Source organism: Schistocerca gregaria, chromosome 4 (genome assembly GCF_023897955.1).
Source record: "Schistocerca gregaria isolate iqSchGreg1 chromosome 4, iqSchGreg1.2, whole genome shotgun sequence".
NCBI lineage: Eukaryota > Metazoa > Arthropoda > Insecta > Orthoptera > Acrididae > Schistocerca > Schistocerca gregaria.
Genome location: NC_064923.1, coordinates 712828571 through 712849167, shown reverse-complemented (window position 1 = coordinate 712849167; position 20597 = coordinate 712828571).

Sequence of the window (20597 nt, the reverse complement as noted above, 5' to 3'; positions counted from 1 at the left end):
AAACTAGACTAATGGAGGATTATTAGTATTATCTCTACTTTCATTCACTCTCTCACTTTCTCTCCTTTATCTATGTATAGTTTTTAATATAAGATTTCATTACGTGATATAGTGATACAAAGAATCAGTCAAATAGAATCTTTGGTGGAGTCCTTCGTCTTGGTAATCAGCGGCTGGCTTGCTATACGAGATCTTTACATTTATTATTACTGTTAAACACTGCAGTCAGTCGGAAGAATCAATCGTTTGGACAATTTGCTCCTTTTACGAAAGATTGCGAATTCCAGATGTGTACGAAGCCTTTTTGGACGATTTAACACAGACTCAGTGATTGCAGGCTCTCTTCGACACAGCTGAAACTTCCCCACTAATTACAGGGCCAACGTGATCACCAAATGATTCAGAAAAAACTCATACGTTCATTCACTACAGAACAAAAAAGTCACAAACCTTATTTATGGAGGAAATCGTATGTTAAATCCATCTGCATTACATGTCCAGATCTCCGGTGATTCCACGCCTTAATTATTTTCCTTTTACAATCTCTTTCTCTTTAAAAAAACCGCTAGCGGTACAAATGTTAATTGGCTCGCTTTAACGAGAAGAAAAGCAGAATATGTATCTCTCAGAAACACGTCAATCCCTCAACAGATACTCCAGAAGCTGTCCTAGTTACCACTCTAACAACCATGGAGGATGTGTATATCCATGTCTTATTTCAAAGAATAAACGCACTAGAAAATGCTTTGGCGTCAACGAGCTGTGGCCGCATATATTACGAGAAAATCATATCAGATAACGTTTCCAAAGTGAATGAATGTGGATGGTTTGACTGAAAATGATTAATTGGTGTGTGGTAGAGTGTATTTGCTGTGGGGACATTACAACTCCCTTGTGAGGCATCCGCACAGCTGAGCAGGCAACACATAGCTGGAGGGGGGGAGGGGGGGGAGGGGGGGAGGTGGGCATCCCTTCAGAACAATGGAATGGAATCGATCAGCGATAGAAAATGTGTTCTTGAACCGGGAACATGTTATGTTACATGAGCTCCGTCCGCAACTAACCTTCAAGGAATTACCCTTTTCTAACAAAGAGTACATTCACCCTTCTGAATAATAGCTGGTGCCATTTTCGAAATTGATCTAACAGCTTTTTATTCTATTGTCCTACAGTAATATGTAATTACACATCATTACATACACTCATTGTTCAGGAGAGACACCTTGAAGCACCAGTCAGATATTTATCAAACGTTTTGTACATTATCATAACTTAAATAATATTAAATTATTGAACTATCATTCCATTTCGATCTGACATCTGTCATCAGCATCAGTGTGTGACGCGATTCCCATGGGCATGAATTCATTCTTGTATTCGTTGCAGCATGGAAGCAACCGACCTCTGAATGTACTCTTCAAGAATTTTGTGCGTAAAATAAATGCTGTACCAGTTCATTAGTAATGTTGGCTGGAGGCTGTTACGAAAGTATACATTTTTCAGTCGGAGTCCAGACCTACTATATCAGTAAAAATGAGAACCCAACCAAGTCAGTGAATGATATGCACATTTATCAATGTGTATGTGGTGTGAACGACAGGGTGAAACCTTTAATTATCCTGTTGAAATAAGCTATTTGGCATCTTGGCCGTGAAGTATGTAACAGCAGATTTTATCACTATTATCACCAATTGGTTAGCCTTCAGCCTCCCTTCAACAATTATGGAATCAGTGAAACTGATATCCAGAAGCTCCCACCACATAACGATTACAGATGTTGGACCTTTATAGGTCTCGAGAATCGCCTTTTACCAGGTCATCTATAGTCGCGTCAATTTGACCATCACAAAAAGATTTTTCCTGTTTCCATCCTTATGATAAATGGTCTGCGGGACTTCTGTTATGTTGCAACCAGTTTTGGTGACACAATATACCATCTTCAGACCTTAGTTGACGCTGAAATGTTGAACTCCAATCGTATGCACGATTCCATCCCATCAGTGACCAACATCTACGAACTGGCTTCCATAGAATACTGTCCCAAAAAGAGGAAACAGTCTCTGTTGCGTTTTATTAATAACGATCCGTTTCCCGCGGTTACCCTATCTTCAGATTGTTTTTAATTATTAATAAAAATCTAGTCATATAACAGTTTTCACCCTAATTTATTAATGGAATAGCTAAAGTAAAGGTGAGAAATAAAGTGATTAACTTTCCTTGTACATACCGCATTAGTTATATTCAAATGCCACTGATTGGTTCAAATGGCTCTGAGTATTATGGAACTTAATTGCTGACGTCATCAGTCCCCTAGAACTTAGAAGTAGTTGAACCTAACTAACCTAAGAACATCACACACATCCATGGCCAAGGCAGGATTCGAACCTGCGACCGTAGCGGTCGCGCGGTTCCAGACGTTCGACCACTCCGGCCGGCAAATGCCAATGATACTTTGCGTTAAAGTGAGGTCTGAAATCGTCAAACAGGGTCATAGAAAAGCTTGAAATGGCAGTGAAAACCTCTAAATTAGAAGCGTAAAATTACATCGATGAGAAGTTAAATTTGCTTGAGTGCAGTTTTAGGAACCAGAAGGAAACTCACGAAGTCAAGGTAATATATGGTGCGAGGACAAGTTAACAAACACGTGGATCACAGTGGTAAACAAATACAACTCAAGACAGTGCATATGCTGAAGCGATGGGCGCTTTACGTGAGAACGAAAGTTAGTGAAAGAACCGAACGGCGGAAATGATGCTAAAAAATGCATTGAAGTAAAGTAAACGCTGAATAGAAGCGATAGAGACGATTAAAACGAGAAATAGTATAGAATACTCTTCAAAATTAAAAATGTTTCAGTGTACTGTCAAGTATTAAGATGTACCAAATGACAACCATAATGAATAGGGAGGAAGACGGGAGGGGGGATGAGAGGGGACAGATTAGGAGATGGTAAACATACGGATGGAGGAAGGGAGAAAAAAGACGACGGATTAAAAAATATTGGGGTATTGGGAAAACAGAGCACAAGCCACGTTGATGGGAAAGAAAAAGAGCAAAAGTGAGGAGCAGATTCCACAGTCACGAAAGAGAAGAGAGAAAACTACCTAAATTTTGACGAAGCCGGCATCATTGTATCACAGAAAATTAGGTTTTTAACGACTAGTAAATCATTATGGCTTACGTTTTCCGACGACACGAGAAATTTTGGTTATCTCGAACTCTTCCAAAGGGTTAATTTTTTCCGTTAGATACAACATTTAGGATCTAGGGAGAATCGAACGTCGATTTGCAATGGCCACTAGTCCTAAGACGTTCAGTGAAGGAAGATTTATTATTTACAGGGCCCTTTTGAATGAGTAGGTGCTCCCAAAACCGTATTTTAATCTCGCGACCTGTTTGTCCAGTATACATTATGATAAAAAATTATGGGATATCTTCTAATATTGTGGCGGACCCTCTTTTCCCCGGCGTACTGTCGCAGCTCGACGTGGCATGGACTTAAGAAACATTTGAAAGCCCTTACAGAAATATTGAGCCCTGCTGCCACTATAGCCGTCCATAATTGCGAAAGTGTACCCGGTGCAGAATTTTGTGCACGAACTGGCCTCTCGCGGCGCGAGATGAGCTGAGCGGTCTGAGGCGCTGCAGTTACGGACTGTGCGGCTGTTCCCGGCGGAGGCTCGAGTCCTCCCTCGGGCATGGGTGTGTGTGATTGTCCTTAGGATAATTTAGGTTAAGTAGTGTGTAAGCCTAGTGACTGATGACCTAAGCAGTTAAGTCCCATAAGATTTCGCACACATATGCACTGGCCTCTCGATTACGTTCCAGAAATGTTCGGTGGGGTTCATATCAGGCCATCTGGGTGGACAAATCATTCGCTCGATCTCTCCAGAGGGTTCTTCAAACCAATCGCGAAAAATTTTGGCCCGGTGACATGACTCATTGTCATGCATAAAAGCTCCATCGTTGATCTGGAACGTGAAGTCCATGAATGGCAGGAAATGGTCTCCAAGTGGCCGAACAGAAGCATTTCCGGTTCACTTGGAGCAGAGGACCCAGTCCACTCCATGTAAACACACCCACACTATTATGGAGCCACCACAAGCTTGCACAGCGCCTTGTTGACAACTGGGGCCCATGGCTTCGTGGCCTTGAACCTTACCATCGGATCTTACCAACTGAATGAAGGACTCATCTAACCAGATCACAGTTTTCCAGTCGTCTGGGGTCCAACCGATAACGGTCATGAGCCCAGGAGAGGCGCTGCCGGCGATGTCGTGCTGTTAGGAAAGGCACTCACGTTAGTTGTTTGGTGCCGTAGCCCTTTAACGCCAAATTTCGCCGCACTAAGGGATACATTCGTCGTACGTCCCAGAAAGATTTATGCGGTTATTTCAAGCAGTGTTACTTGCCTGTGAACACTGACAACTGCACGCGAACGCCGCTGCCCTCGGTTGTTGAGCGAAGGCCGTCGGCCACTGCGTTGTCCGCGGCGAGAAGTGATGCTAGAAATTCGGTATTTTTGGCACAATCTTGTCATTGTGGATCTCGCATTACTGAATCCCGAAATGGAATGTCTCAAGCGTGTAGCTGCAACTACCATCTCCGTTCAAAAGTCTGTTAACTCCAGTCGTACGGCCGTAATCACGTCGGAAAACTTTTCACGTGCTTCACTTGAGTACAAATAACAGGTCCTCCAACTTGTATCTTGTGTACGCGATACTGCTGCCATTTGTATATCTGCATTCAGTGTATATATGAGGGCAGTGGACTCAAGCAGATCTATAAAGTCCTGAGTGTGACTGTTTTCTGTTCTTAGAAGATTGAACCACCGTTGCTGAATCAGTCCAATATGGAGTAATGTGTTCACCGCCTTCCAGGTTTTGTTCCCGAAGATGGGCAGTGATCCTCGGCCTGCAGTCTCTGACCGTATTTTAGCTATTTTATACATCTAACTGTCAGAATCAGTGTAACCGTCCTGCAGTCTTTTCTTGGCGCAGTCCTTCTGGAAGAACCCGTGCCCCATCTACTTACCACACTGTTGTCCTGTGTCCATTCGCCACCGTCAGCTGTCTGTGTGATCATTCACATGATTCTCGTACGTCCGTTACGCCAACCCTATGTCCCTGATCAGTTAGAATGACGACAATCTACTAAACGTACTCTTCCTTCGGGCTTTCTGTGTTGTGATCTCCAGTTGGAAAATTTCGAAAAAAGTTAGACACACTCAACAGCCAAGATGTTCTCAGACGATTCTTCGTATACATGAATGACTTTTTGTACGGACACTACTGAAAATCGGCCCTCATCAAGGATGGAAATACTAAAGTACAAATTTGGGAGCGTTTAGTCAAGATGTTCGTCGTGTAATACAGGGTGACCGAAATAAAAGAGAGACCACGGCTTATGAACATAATACAGACACTTGTTTATAGTAAGCACAGAATACAAAATGGTAAATTATTATGAAAAACAACATACTGAACTTTCAGTGGATCAATAGTTCAGCCGCGCGGTCTGGGCGCCTTGTCACGGTCCGTGCGGCTCCCACCGTCGGAGGTTCGAGTCCTCCCTCAGGCATGGGTGTATGTGTTGTCCTTAGTGTAAGTTAGTTTAAGTTAGACTGAGTAATGTGTATGCTTAAGGAGCGATGACGTCAGTAGTTTGGCCCCATAAGACCTTACCACAAACTTCCAAATTTTTTTCAATAGTTCACAGGAGGTGCTGAAATGTTTGCCATAGCTTCGATAACAACTCACCACGTCTAACAAGATTCTGGAAACTTCTGTCAATTCCTTTGGTGTGTGATCTCCCCAATTGCAAAACGAATGTTAGTTTTCAACTCTTCAGTTGTATACTGGTTGTCACTGTAGACTTTATCCTTTAAATTGGCCTACGTACAAAAATCACAGGTAGACAGATCGGACTATCTGGGAGGCTATAAATTTACGGAAACTATACGGTCTTCTCCGAAAGCTTCACGGACGTATAACACTGAAAACCTTGAAGTACGCGTCTTAGCGGCATGTTGCTGTACAAACGCATCCGTGAGCTGCACTGTGAATGATTGCAACAGTTCTGTTACATACGCCTAACAGTTCAGTGTGTTGTTAAAAGAAAATTGGGCTTAAAATTCGTTGGTCAGAAAATACACAGAAAGGTCTACCTTCAGATCACGTAGAGGCACCTCAGACTGTGCCCTGGGATTGTCTGTTGACCAGTAGCATGAGTTTTGAGATTTCACGTACCCACTAAGGTGAAACCATGCTCCGTCTGTGTTGAAATAAAGATTTGGATCCAGAAAACCATCAGCGACATGCGTCAGCAGCCATTCGCAGTGGTAATGTCGTTGCCCGTAATCCATAGGTGTTAATGCTTGCATCACTATTACTTTGCATGTTCGCATATGTAATATGTTCTGGCATGACTTTCGTTTAGTATTTAATTTGGAGGACAGATGTCTAATTGATATCTGAGAACCCCTTAGCATAATATCGTGAACACGTTCAGTGTTTTCCGGCGAAAAACCTTTCTTTCAATAATTAAGATTGACGTTAGCGACTGAACGTGTTGTTCTAAATTTAGTGATCAATTTCTGCACAACACTTTTGCAGGAGCAGCTGTCTATTGATACTCTTTGAATCAACGTTTTAAACGATTTACCTGCAAAAAAAGTTTCAACAGTAAAAACTCTTTGTTCGACTGAAAAAGGCATTTTGCAGAACTGTGCATTCAGAAGGAGCTTCAGACTGCCTATTGAAAGCGCAGCACTATCACTATAGCACGACATCAGGTGACATCACGTGACTACGCTCGAGCATTTAGATAACTTCAAATATCACTCCCATTATAACACAGGGCCTCTGTTATATTGGCTACCGCGTACCTTTTACTTCCGTCGTATTTACTCTTAATGTCTGATTGAAGCTAAGCTCTCCGAGTCTAATACTCAGTGCAAGTCACCTGCTATAGTATTTTAACCTGACACTAGCACTTCTAACAGTCACTATAACGAGCAAAATTCCTACACAAAGTTTTGTAGAATAGGTTATTTATGCGAAAGTTAGGTCCAGTGTTTTATTCTCTGTACGCCACGTACAAGTCTCTGTTATGTAGAAGTGGGTTCAGGAATACCGTGTCGGGTCATAGACTGAGAGAAGTTTTTTGGTCGGAAAAATCAAATAGAATGTTAAACGTCTGCCTACGAACACCTCATTCCATCTTCTGATGATTTATCCACGTTACTACAATACGATTCTGTTTTCAATAAAAAAGAAGGTTATTGTAATATTTAAACTTTGAAAGACTTCGAATAAGGAAGAAGGGATAGAAAACATTTCATCACAGTTTCTAAAAATCATCAGAGGAAGTGGCAACAAAACGACCATTCATGCTGGTGTAGGAATCTGGCGGTATATCACCTGACTTGTGAAAAGAAAACATCATCTACAGAATTCAGAAGGTTGCTATAGCCGACTAGAGCGCGAATTGTCGCACAATCAGCTTGATAGCTCATGCATCAAGGTTGCTGAAAAGAATAATACACAGAAGAATAGGAAAAAAGATCGAGGATGTATTAGATGAGATTACTTTTCAATTATGTGAGGTAAAGGCACCAGAGAGGCAGTTCTGACCTTATGGTTGATAAAGGAAGCAAGACTAAAGAAAAATTAAGAGAAATTCATAGCATCTGTCGATCTGGAAAAAGCGTTCGATAATATCAAATGGTGCAAGATGGTCGAAATTCTGAGAAAAACAGGGGTGAGGTACACTTAAATACGGGTGATATACAATATGTACAAGAGCCAAGAGGGGACAGTAAGAGTGGAAGACCAAGAAAGAGGTGCTCGGATTAGAAAGGGTGTGGGATACGTGCGTGTAGTCTTTCGCCCCTAACTGTTCGATCCGTATGCCGAAGAAGTAACGAGAGAAATAAAAGAAAGGCTGAATACTTGGGTTAAAATCCGAAGTAAAAGGATATCAATGATAAGTCTCGCTGATGACATTGCTATCCGTAGTGAAAGCGAAGAAGAATCACAGTAACTGCTGAATAGAATTAACAGTGTAATGAGTGCAGAATATGGCCGAAGAGTAAATAGAAGAAAGACGAAAGTAATGAGAAGTAGCGGAAATGAGAACAGCGAGAAACATAACGTCAGAATTGTTGATGACGAAGTAGATTAAGTAATTCTGCTACCTAGGCAGCAAAATAACTCATGATGGACGGAGCAAGGACGATATAGGAGGCAGAGTACCACTGGCAACAAGGGCATTCCTGTCCAAGAGAAATCTACAGGCATCAAACATAGGCTTCAATTCGAGGAAGAAATTCCTTAGAATGTACGATTGGATGGTAGAGAAATACTGACTGTGGGAAAGCCATGAAAGAAGATAATCGAAGCCTTTGATGTGTGGTGCTGCAGAATAATGTTGAGATTGATTAGGTCGGAAAGGAGAGAATGAGGAGGTTCTCTAGATAATGGGAGAGGAAAGGAGAAAATGGAAAATACTGTCAAGAAGAAGTGACAGAATGGTAGGAAGTCTGTTAAGACATCGGGGAATAACTTTCATGTTATTAGAGGGAACTGTAGAGAGTAAAAAGTGTAGAGGAAGACAGAGAATTTGATACAGTCAGCAAATAATTAAGGACATAGGTTGCAAGTGCTAGAAGAGGTTGGCAATGAGAACAAGGCCTGGGAGGAAAATGCTCTGGTCAGTATGTTCTGTCAGTCGAGTACAGTTGTACTAGAAGAGTGCTTGCTTTACCACACGAGCTATGTCATTTGGAGTTCGTGAAAGAACTTCGGCAAAGCAACAGTTTGAAGACTCTACGATCAGCAAATCTGAGCTGTTCCCATCGACTTTACCGACTGTGACGATACATCAAATATGCTGACAGGCGTGTGGATGTCGAAAGGCTCTGCGTGAACGTGACCAGAGTCGGTTGTAAAGACTCGTGTCAAACGCCGGGCGTGCCGGCGGCAGCAGTTGTCATCAGAATTCAGTGCCGGGGACGCGATACTAGGTCGTGACGGCACTGTTACACGGCTCGCATGATACACGACACAGGAGCGGCTGTCCCAGCCAGCAGCAATATTTGCCGACAGCACGCCTCGGGGATGTGACTGGACTTGCAAACACTCCCAGTGAGCGCTTGACTGCTGGAAACCAGTAACCAACACACTCTGGCCGTGAGCCTGTTCTCGCCATCACTGCCATACATTCAACATTCACCGCTGTGTAATAGCCCCTCCTAGACTTCGTGTATTAAAGTCTTCCGCTTACAAGCTTCCTGACAGGTTATAGAAAAACAGATAACTTGTAAAAATAAGTCCGAAAGATGCCCTGAATTGAAAATGCCCTCCCATGAATATTGTTTCGACCAATGTGTTCAACTGTTAACGTAATCTGACTGCAAAAGTGTAGAATGTAACCTAGAAAGGGAAGTCTTACTTTGCATCACAATTTATAATATGCATACTGAGTTTACATGAACCTAATTATTCGCAGCAAACGTCTCACTTTAGAAGGGAACACGCAAATGAACGGCACTTGTATTCGGGTGCCATGCGATGCGCATGTGGAACCACATTGTTTCTATAGCACATAAATAGGAGGCATCTACACATTAAACTTTATACCGAATTAAGAAACTGCGACTATGCCAGTTATGTCAGTCTCCGACACCTACCTTTTGTGATGAAAAGACATTCACAGAAAAGCAAAGTATAATGTTTACAGTGATCGTCTAAGAAATCCAGAAAGTTTCTACCATTGCTCAGGGTAAGTAGTGTACTCCGCGTAATCGAATGCTAACCGCTGAGTGGAATTCGGTGCAAACTCTTCTAAATAGGAAAGTGGTGAGAAGAAAAGTTGATTTAAAAGAATGTTACCGCAGATTTAGAGGGCTGAAACAACCGCGTGTGGCGCTGATTTTGAACTCATCGACCCTAAGAAATACTAATTGTTTGACCGGTATCAGCTTTACCACCATGGGGATTTAGTGCACACCGGGCGTCCTCAATCCCAAGCCTCCTTTACTAAGCCAAAGAGTGCTCTAATTTTGGCTGTCGGCCGAAAAGCACTTTTCATCTCATATTTGTTTAATATCGTTCCTGCTTTCGCAGATGTGCTTCCAGCAAAAGGTAAGAAAGCGACCGATTTATGCGTATCTTCTGACTGTTCCCGGGAGGGTCGAAACGCTTAAGCACAATGAATCTGTTTGTCTGTATAGACATTTTGCTTGACTACAATTTTAAGACGTCCTGGCTCTTGTGTCAATGTTTCTGGGCCTGAAATGGCATATGCTCTTCTTGCCAAAGTTCTCAGTATCCCCGTGCATTATATCGATAGATGACAAACAGATGCATGCAGGAAACGATCCGTGTGCGTGGACTTTCGATAAACACTGTGTCCTAATGTCCCATCATCCTTTCTGTAAACCTAGACATCTAGAAATGGAAGCTATCCATCCCTTTCGACGTTCATCGTGAACTTGATGCCAGAAAATGGATGTAGTTAAAATGATCTAGGAAACTATTAAGAGGGTCTCTACCATGTCGCCATAGCATGAACGTATCTTAGGCGTATCTCAAAAAACAAGTAGGTTTTAAGAACGCTTCCTCAGCGCCATGTCTTCAAAATCTTCCAGAAATAAATTGGCGGCTATTGGGGAAAATGAACTTTCCATAGTCACTTCGTCAGCTAGTTCAAAAAAGTTGTCACTGAATAAGAAGTACGCCGACTGCAGCAGATAGTGTCAAAGCTTAGTCGTTTCCTCGTCCAGTTTTTCACCAATCAACTGCAAGGATTCTTCAAGAGGAACCAGAGTAAGCGGACGGAGTGGCCGAGCGGTTCTGGGCGCTACAGTCTATTGCCACGTGACCGCTACGGTTGCAGGTTCGAATCCTTCCGCGGGCATGGATGTGTGAGATGTCCTTAGATCAGTTACGTTTAAGTAGTTCTAAGTTCTAGGGGACTGATGACCTCAGAAGTTAAGTCCCATAGTGCTCAGAGCCATTTGAACCATTTTTTCTGTACTCGGGTAAACAGTAACACAACATCAAAGCTGACAAGCAAATCCGAGGTACTAAGACAGGAGGACTTCAATTGATGAATGAAAATCGTAGTAATGCTTGCATTTTCCAACGTGAGGGCGAAGAACTGACACTAAATACTTGGCCAAGTTGTAAGTGGAAGCCCCCAATTACTCACAATCGACCGAAGTGGTACCCCTTGCCTATCTACCTCGGGTAGGCTGTATAATCTCGGCGGAACGGCAGCACGGGACGAAATTTTCTAAACATATCTTCAGATAATGAAGTCTTCTTCAGAAGTGATAGCATTATATATATATATATATATACTCCTGGAAATGGAAAAAAGAACACATTGACACCGGTGTGTCAGACCCACCATACTTGCTCCGGACACTGCGAGAGGGCTCTACAAGCAATGATCACACGCACGGCACAGCGGAAACACCAGGAACCGCGGTGTTCGTCGTCGAATGGCGCTAGCTGCGCAGCATTTGTGCACCGCCGCCGTCAGTGTCAGCCAGTTTGCCGTGGCATACGGAGCTCCATCGCAGTCTTTAACACTGGTAGCATGCCGCGACAGCGTGGACGTGAACCGTATGTGCAGTTGACGGACTATGAGCGAGGGCGTATAGTGGGCATGCGGCAGGCCAGGTGGACGTACCGCCGAATTGCTCAACACGTGGGGCGTGAGGTCTCCACAGTACATCGATGTTGTCACCAGTGGTCGGCGGAAGGTGCACGTGCCCGTCGACCTGAGACCGGACCGCAGCGACGCACGGATGCACGCCAAGACCGTAGGATCCTACGCAGTGCCGTAGGGGACCGCACCGCCACTTCCCAGCAAATTAGGGACACTGTTGCTCCTGGGGTATCGGCGAGGACCATTCGCAAGCGTCTCCATGAAGCTGGGCTACGGTCCCGCACACCGTTAGGCCGTCACGCCCCAACATCGTGCAGCCCGCCTCCAGTGGTGTCGCGACAGGCGTGAATGGAGGGACGAATGGAGACGTGTCGTCTTCAGCGACGAGAGTCGCTTCTGCCTTGGTGCCAATGATGGTCGATGCGTGTTTGGCGCCGTGCAGGTGAGCGCCACAATCAGGACTGCATACGACGGAGGCACACAGGGCCAACACTTGGCATCATGGTGTGGGGAGCGATCTCCTACACTGGCCGTACACCTCTGGTGATCGTCGAGGGGACGCTGAATAGTGCACGGTACATGCAAACCGTCATCGAACCCATCGTTCTACCATTCCTACACCGGCAAGGGAACTTGCTGTTCCAACAGGACAATGCACGTCCGCATGTATCCCGTGCCACCCAACGTGCTCTAGAAGGTGTAAGTCAACTACCCTGGCCAGCAAGATCTCCGGATCTGTCCCCCATTGAGCATGTTTGGGACTGGATGAAGCGTCGTCTCACGCGGTCTGCACGTCCAGCACGAACGCTGGTCCAACTGAGGCGCCAGGTGGAAATGGCATGGCAAGCCGTTCCACAGGACTACATCCAGCATCTCTACGATCGTCTCCATGGGAGAATAGCAGCCTGCATTGCTGCGAAAGGTGGATATACACTGTACTAGTGCCGACATTGTGCATGCTCTGTTGCCTGTGTCTATGTGCCTGTGGTTCTGTCAGTGTGATCATGTGATGTATCTGACCCCAGGAATGTGTCAATAAAGTTTCCCCTTCCTGGGACAATGAATTCACGGTGTTCTTATTTCAATTTCCAGGAGTGTATATATTTTTCACTCAGGTCGTTCTACAACCTTCGGTATGTTGAGTACCACAGTATATGATCAATTTTTCCCTGATAACAATCCCTTGAAAGAGGAACCATGTCGTTGCCTTTGTCCGCTGACAGAATTATTAAATGCTGGTCTTCTCTAATTTACAGAACTGCTGCCCTTTCACGGCCTCGGTGGCTGTGTGGTTCTAGGCGCTCCAGTCCGCAGCCGCGCTGCTGCTACGGTCGCAGGTTCGAATCCTGCCTCGGGCATGGGTGTGTGTGATGTCCTTACGTTAGTTACGTTTAAGTAGTTCTAAATTCTAGGGGACTGACGACCACAGCAGTTGAGTCCCATAGGGTTCAGAGCCATTTGAACCATTTTGCTGCCCTATCCAGAGAGGAGATGTTATTCCTCGGAGACGGCGCCCTATGCAATGCATGCGAGTCCTCTTGCCTAATTTCTTTAGCTTGGTCCTCACTAAAGCTTGACACTGTTTACTCAACGGCGCAAATCAATTGAGTGACAAATTTTTTGAAAACACTGACGGAGTTGCTATTGGGAGCTCATTGTCCCCAATAGTCACCAATTTATTTATGGAGGATTTTGAAGACATGTCACTGAGCTCAGCATTTTTAAATCTTACTTGATTTTGGAGGTTCGTCGACGATACATTTATGGTAGCGCAGCTTGAGAGAGACTCTCTCAAACTGTTCCTAGATTATTGTAAGTGCCTTTATCCCCGCATCAATTCACGATGGATGTTGAAAGAAATGGATAGCTTCCCTTTCTAGATATCTTGGCTTACAGAAAGGATGATGGGACATTGGGACACATTGTTTGTCGAAAGCCCACGCACACTGCCCATACCAGCATGCATCGAGCTATTATCCATCATTCCAATGGACGAGGATCCTGCGAACTTAGGCAAAAAGAGCTTTTGCTATTTCAGACACAGAGAGCTTGATACAATAGCTCGGTCGTCTACAAGTTGTGTTCAAGCAGAATAGCTATACAGGCAAACAGATCCAACACGCTTCCCAGTTTCGACTTTAGTGGGAACCATTAGATGATGCATGTAAATCGGAAGCGACATCGAAAATGGAAAGGACATTAAAAAGATATGAGATCAAAAGTGAATAATTATTCTAAAAATTTAAAAAAAATCTTTCGTTCGCCAGCCAAGGTTGGAGCACTGATCGGCACAGTAAAGGATGACTTGGGACTGAGGAAGTGTGCAAGCTCCCCTGCCATTGTGGAAAGCTTATAGGAGTCAAAGAGTTCGTGCCATTCAGGACCGATGTGTTGAACACCAGCGTCACACACGTTTGTTTCGGCCTGAGAAGTTTGCGGTGACAGAGCACTGTCTTACCGAGGGACATAAAAGGTTGTGTTGTTGTTGTTGTTGTTGTTGTGGTCTTCAGTCCTGAGACTGGTTTGATGCAGCTCTCCATGCTACTCTAGCCTGTGCAAGCACCTTCATCTCCCAATACCTACTGCAGCCTACATCCTTCTGAATCTGCTTAGTGTAGTCATCTCTTGGTCTCCCTCTACGATTTTTACCCTCCACGCTACCCTCCAATACGAAATTGGTGATTCCGTGATGCCTCAGAACATGTCCCACCAACCGATCCTTTCTTCTGGTCAAGTTGTGCCACAAACTTCTCTTCTCACCAATCCGATTTAATACTTCTTCATTTAGTTATGTGATCTGCCCATCTAATCTTCAGCATTCTTCTGTAGCACCACATTTCGAAAGCTTCTATTCTCTTCTTGTCCAAACTAGTTATCGTCCATGGTTCACTTCCATACATGGCTACACTCCATACAAATACTTTCAGAAATGACTTCGTGACACTTAAATCTATACTTGATGTTAACAAATTTATCTTCTTCAGAAACGCTTTCCTTGCCATTGCCAGTCTACATTTTATATCCTCTATACTTCGACCATGATCAGTTATTTTGCTCCCCAAATAGCAAAACTCCTTTACTACTTTAAGTGTCTCATTCCCTAATCTAATTCACTCAGCATCACCCGACTTAATTCGACTACATTCCAATATCCTCGTTTTGCTTTTGTTGATGTTCATATTATATCCTCCCTTCAAGACACTGTCCATTCCGTTCAACTGCTTTTCCAAGTCCTTTGCTGTCTCTGACAGAATTACGATGTCATCGGCGAACCTCAAAGTTTTTATTTCTTCTCCATGGACTTTAATACCTACTCCAAATTTTTCTTTTGTTTCCTTCACTGCTTGCTCAATATACAGTTTGATTAACATCGTGGAGAGACTACAACCCTGTCTCACTCCCTTCCCAACCACTGCTTCCCTTTCATGTCCTTCGAGTCCTATAACTTCGATCTGGTTTCTGTACAAATTGTAAATAGCATTTCGCTCCCTGTATTTTACCCCTGCCACCTTTAGAATTTGAAAAAGAGTATTCCAGTCAACATTGATAAAAGCTTTCTCTAAGTCTACAAATGCTAGAAACGTAGGTTTGCCTTTTCTTAATCTTTTTCTAAGATAAGTCGTAGGGTCAGTATTGCCTCACGCATTCCAACATTTCTACGGAATCCAAACTGATTTTCCCCGACGTCGGCTTCTACTGGTTTTTCCATTCGTCTGTAAAGAATTCGCGTTAGTATTTTGATGCTGTGACTTATTAAACTAATAGTTCGGTAATTTTCACATCTGTCAACACCTACTTTCTTTGGGATTGGAATTCTTCTTGATATCTTAGGGTATTTCGCCTGTCTCATACATCTTGCTCACCAGATGGTAGAGTTTTGTCAGGACTGGCTCTCCCAAGGCCGTCAGTAGTTCCAATGGAATGTTGTCTACTCCGGGGGACTTGTTTCGACTCAGGGGTTTCAGTGCTATGTCAAAATCTTCACGCAGTACCGTATCTCCCATTTCATCTTCATCTACATCCTCTTCCATTTCCATAATATTGTCCTCAAGTACATCGCCCTTGTATAGACCCTCTATATACTCCATCCACCTTTCTGCTTTCCCTTCTTTGCTTAGAACTGGGTTTCCATCTGAGCTCTTAATATTTATACAAGTGGTCCTCTTTTCTCCAAAGGTCTCTTTAATTTTCCTGCAGGCAGTATCTATCTTACCCCTAGTGAGATAAGCCTCTACATCCTTACATTTGTCCTCTAGCCATCCAAACTTAGCCATTTTGCACTTGCTGTCGATCTCATTTTTGAGACTTTTGTATTCCTTTTTGCCTGCTTCATTTACTGCATTTTTATATTTTCTCCTTTCATCAATTAAATTCAATATTTCTTCTGTTACCCAAGGATTTCTACTAGCCCTGGTCTTTTTACCTACTTGATCCTCTGCTGCCTTCACTACTTCATCCCTCAAAGCTACCCATTCTTCTGCTACTGTATTTCTTTCCCCCATTCCTGTCAATTGTTCCCTTATGCTCTCCCCGAAACTCTGTACAACCTCTGGTTCTTTTAGTTTATCCAGGTCCCATTTCTTTAAATTCCCACCTTTTTGCAGTTTCTTCAGGTTTAATCTACAAGTCATAACCAATAGGTTGTGGTCAAAGTCCACATCTGCCCCTGGAAATGTCTTACAATTTAATACCTAGTTCCTAAATCTCTGTCGTACCATTATACAATCTATCTGAAACCTGTCATTATCTCCAGGCTTCTTCCATGTAGACATCCTTCTTTTATGATTTTTGAAGTGTTAGCTATTATTAAGTTGTGCTCTGTGCAAAATTCTGCCAGGTGGCTTCCTCTTTCATTTCTTTCCTCCAGTCCATATTCACCTACTACGTTTCCTTCTCTCCCTTTTCCTACTACCGAATTCCAGTCATCCATGACTATTAAATTTTCGTCACCCTTCACTATCTGAACAATTTCTTTTATTTGATCATACATTTCTTCAATTTCTTCATCTGCAGAGCTAGTTGGCATATAAACTTGTACTACTGTAGTAGGTGTGGGCTTCATATCTATCTTGGCCACAATAATGCGTTCACTATGTTGTTTGTAGTAGCTTACCCCCATTCCTATTTCCCTATTCATTATTAAACCTACTCCTGCATTACCCCTATTTGATTTTGTGTACCCACCTGACCAGAAGTCTTGTTCCTCCTGCCACTGAACTTCACTAATTCCCACTATATCTAACTTTAACCTATCCATTTCCATTTTTAAATTTTCTAACCTACCCGCCCGATTAAAGGATCTGACATTCCACGCTCCGATCCGTAGAACGCCAGTTTTCTTTCTCCTGATACCGACTTCCTCTTGAGTAGTCCCCGCCCGGAGATCCGAATGGGGGACTATTTTACCTCCGGAATACTTTACCGAAGAGGACGCCATCATCATTTAATCGTACAGTAAAGCTGCATGCCCTCGGGAAAGATTACGGCTGTAGTTTCCCCTTGCTTTCAGCCGTTCGCAGTACCAGCACAGCAAGGCCGTTTTGGTTATTGTTACAAGGCCAGATCAGTCAATCATCCAGACTGTTGCCCTTGCAACTACTGAAAAGGCTGCTGCCCCTCTTCAGGAACCACACGTTTGTCTGGCCTCTCAACAGATACCCCTCCGTTGTGGTGGCACCTACGGTATGGCTATCTGTATCGCTGAGGCACGCAAGCCTCCCCACCAACGGCAAGGTCCATGGTTCATAGGGGGAGGAAAAAGGTTGTATGAAGAGAAATAAATGGCTTTCCCTACGTCTCGCGTTCGGGAGTATGTTTTAGAAGAACTCATTGAAATTCGACTATGAGACATTCTTAGAAATGGAGAAAAGGGTTACCCTTAAAGTAGTATTAAGTATCAAACATCAAAAAGCAGTGGTCTTTGACTCAGACTTAAGACCCTAATAGCAATATATCGATCTCGCGAGCTTCCACCACATGGGCGCTAAATATTCATCTCTGCTAGAGTGCAGTTACGATGATATCTTGTGCACACACTATTGAGTTTACGTGGCGTATAAAGGAGCCGCCGCTTGCAGACTGAATTCAATTCCACCGAGTTCTTGCAACATCATATTCACTTGAAGATGGTGGTAAGATGGACGGCGGAAAAATTGGGTGACTTCATGATCCGATAAGAATATAATCAGTTGTTACGCCGGGAAAGCCTGCGTTATCACATTTTTGTTTGATTCGTGAGACAGTGTCACGGATAGGCTCATATCATTAAATGTGTAGACGTTTGACGATAAACGTTAGTTATCCCGCCAATCCTACTTACAAAGTTTCAAGAATTTTTAAGTGGAAAATCTTCTGATGTAACTGAGGTCCCTATGTACCGCTCCTGCGGAGGCTGCGAAGAGCAGATTAGACCAACTAAGGCGCTCATCCGTATATTTCATGTACTGGATCAGGTAATACTCTAACATGTAGTACAATGCTTAAAACACTTCACAGTGGTTTTGCAATGTGTGCAGATGGATATTACGCTAACACGCCATTCGGATATTACTGTCTTCTATGTGACTCCTTCGTTATCCGACAAAAGCTTGTTATGTACATTTATACTCACAGGACAATACGTAATCACCCATTACACTCTGATCCCTGATCTATATATTTGCTCTCCTACCTCTCCTAATAATTCCCAATTTGCATCTCTCCACTGATCGCTCAGCAATCCTGGCTAGTCCTCACTAAACACTAAAAGGTCGTTCTTAACTGCCAGAAGTTTGAGTATTAATACATAGTTACTACAAAATTGCTTTCTCAGACTCATTAGGTTCTTACATTTAAAAAGTTCATTTAATTTAATTACATCACTGAAGGCTGTATTTATCACGTTTTTATTATGTCGCTTTCTTGTCTGACTGTTCAGTACGAAGTTTGCAGTTGATTTTACGCTAACTCCCCGATGAGCTAGGGATTTAAAATTCTGGACATTTTTGTAACTGCCTAACAATGCAACAAAGGAGGTGGTGGGTTTGAAAACAGGGTGGCAAAGAAGCATAATCCTGAGCACCGCCTCTCACATTGGACTTCCTGTACGATAGCTATGCGTAACAGTTTGCATCACAGCCCCTACAGTCTTAATGAGATTAAATTACCCGCTGCAAAACAGTCTGCGATATGTAACCCTGTTTATACGTAGTAACACCTGTGACGACTGTGAATCTTGAAGCAATTTCTTCCTAGCTCGGCACACATACCATTTACAAGTCGGTAAAAATTTACTGTAACAGTAAGACCTGTGGTCTTAGAAGCTGAAGCGGAACAGAAACAGTCAAGCTGTGAGAAACTCAAAACTAAGGCATAACCATACGTTAACCGACAACCACCTGTCCTGTAGAAAGCCGGCCGGGGTGGCCGAGCGGTTCAAGGCGCTACAGTCTGGATCCGCCCGACCTATACGGTTGCAGGTTCGAATCCTGCCTCGGTCATGGATGAGTGTGATGTCCTTAGGTTAGTTAGGTTTAAGGAATTCTAAGTTCTAGGAGACTGACGACCTCAGAAGTTAAGTCCCATAGTGCTCAGAGCCATTTGAACCACTTTTGTCCTGTAGAAAAACCTTCGTGGTCTTTGTATTGGCAAAGTAAAAGCTGCAGCTGATCCCATTGTTGCAGCCGAAGAACTGAAGTGGTACTTCACATTACCTACAACGACAATCGAACCAAAAACTAAACACAAATTCAGTGATTACTTCATGAAGGTAAACGGCTGCAACTACCATAAATTTCACCAAAAGCGTGTTACTTGGAACACCATAAAAATGCCATCATACGAATCAGTGCAGCACTGCTGGACACGACGTAATCATGGTCCAAATGATGAAGATTATTATTAACCCAATGCTTTCCATTATATAGATATTGTTAACCACTCAACAACTCCTTAACGAAAAATATTTTCCCTGAAGCCTGGAAAGAACGACTAGTTAAGTCACAACGAGAAAACGATGATACCACAGTATCCTCTGATTACGGACCTATTTTATTTCTTCCTGCACCGTCCAAGGCCTTAGAATGTGTAGTCAACGACTAAATAACAACTACCCAACTACAAACAAGTTACTAGACGAAATTGGTCACGTTTCCGTAAACATCGCAGAGCAACATATGCCTTAATAAGCGTAACAAAAGATGACATGAAGCTTACCATCGATGCAAAAGGGGCAACTAACATGAGCTTCCTAGACTTCATCAATCCTCCGATACTGTCGACTATGTCATTTTACTCACCAAACTTTGCAGCCTAAATTAAAGATACACCTGCAAAGCGCTCAAGAAGGCGGGCGATGTTGGTGAACTGGTTGGTGAAATCTTTGTTGATCCATTATGAGTCTGTGGCACCTGGAAACCAAGAAGTGTTGCATAGCGATTTGATTCACGGATCCACTTATACGGCTCCTTCCGTGCATATTGATTTTACGGCTATGACTCGTGGGGCCTGAAGATGGCATCAATGTAACGCCGAAACTGGTAGCATTTAAGAAGTTTATAAAATAAATTTCTACAATACATACGGCTGTTGGTAAATTATTGTATCCAGAAATGGTTGGTGTAAAGTTAGTAAGATGAGTACCTTACAGTGGTCTTCCATGGACCCTTTGCCGTTTTATTCACACATATGCCAACGTCTCACCTTGCCATGATCACCTTACAAGACGGCGCAAAACAGGTAGTCTAAAGAAACATAAGCACCATTCACTGCTTCGGATCGTGTTCAGATTTCGTCGAATGGGTTTGAACGAACCTTAGTGGTTTCACCCTGTACAACAGAGTACAAATTGCTGACATACTGGACTGCAAAAAAGGTGCGATAATGTTCAGTGGTGTTCCACCGATAACACAATGATGTGATTTCAGTGGTGGGCGTCGCGG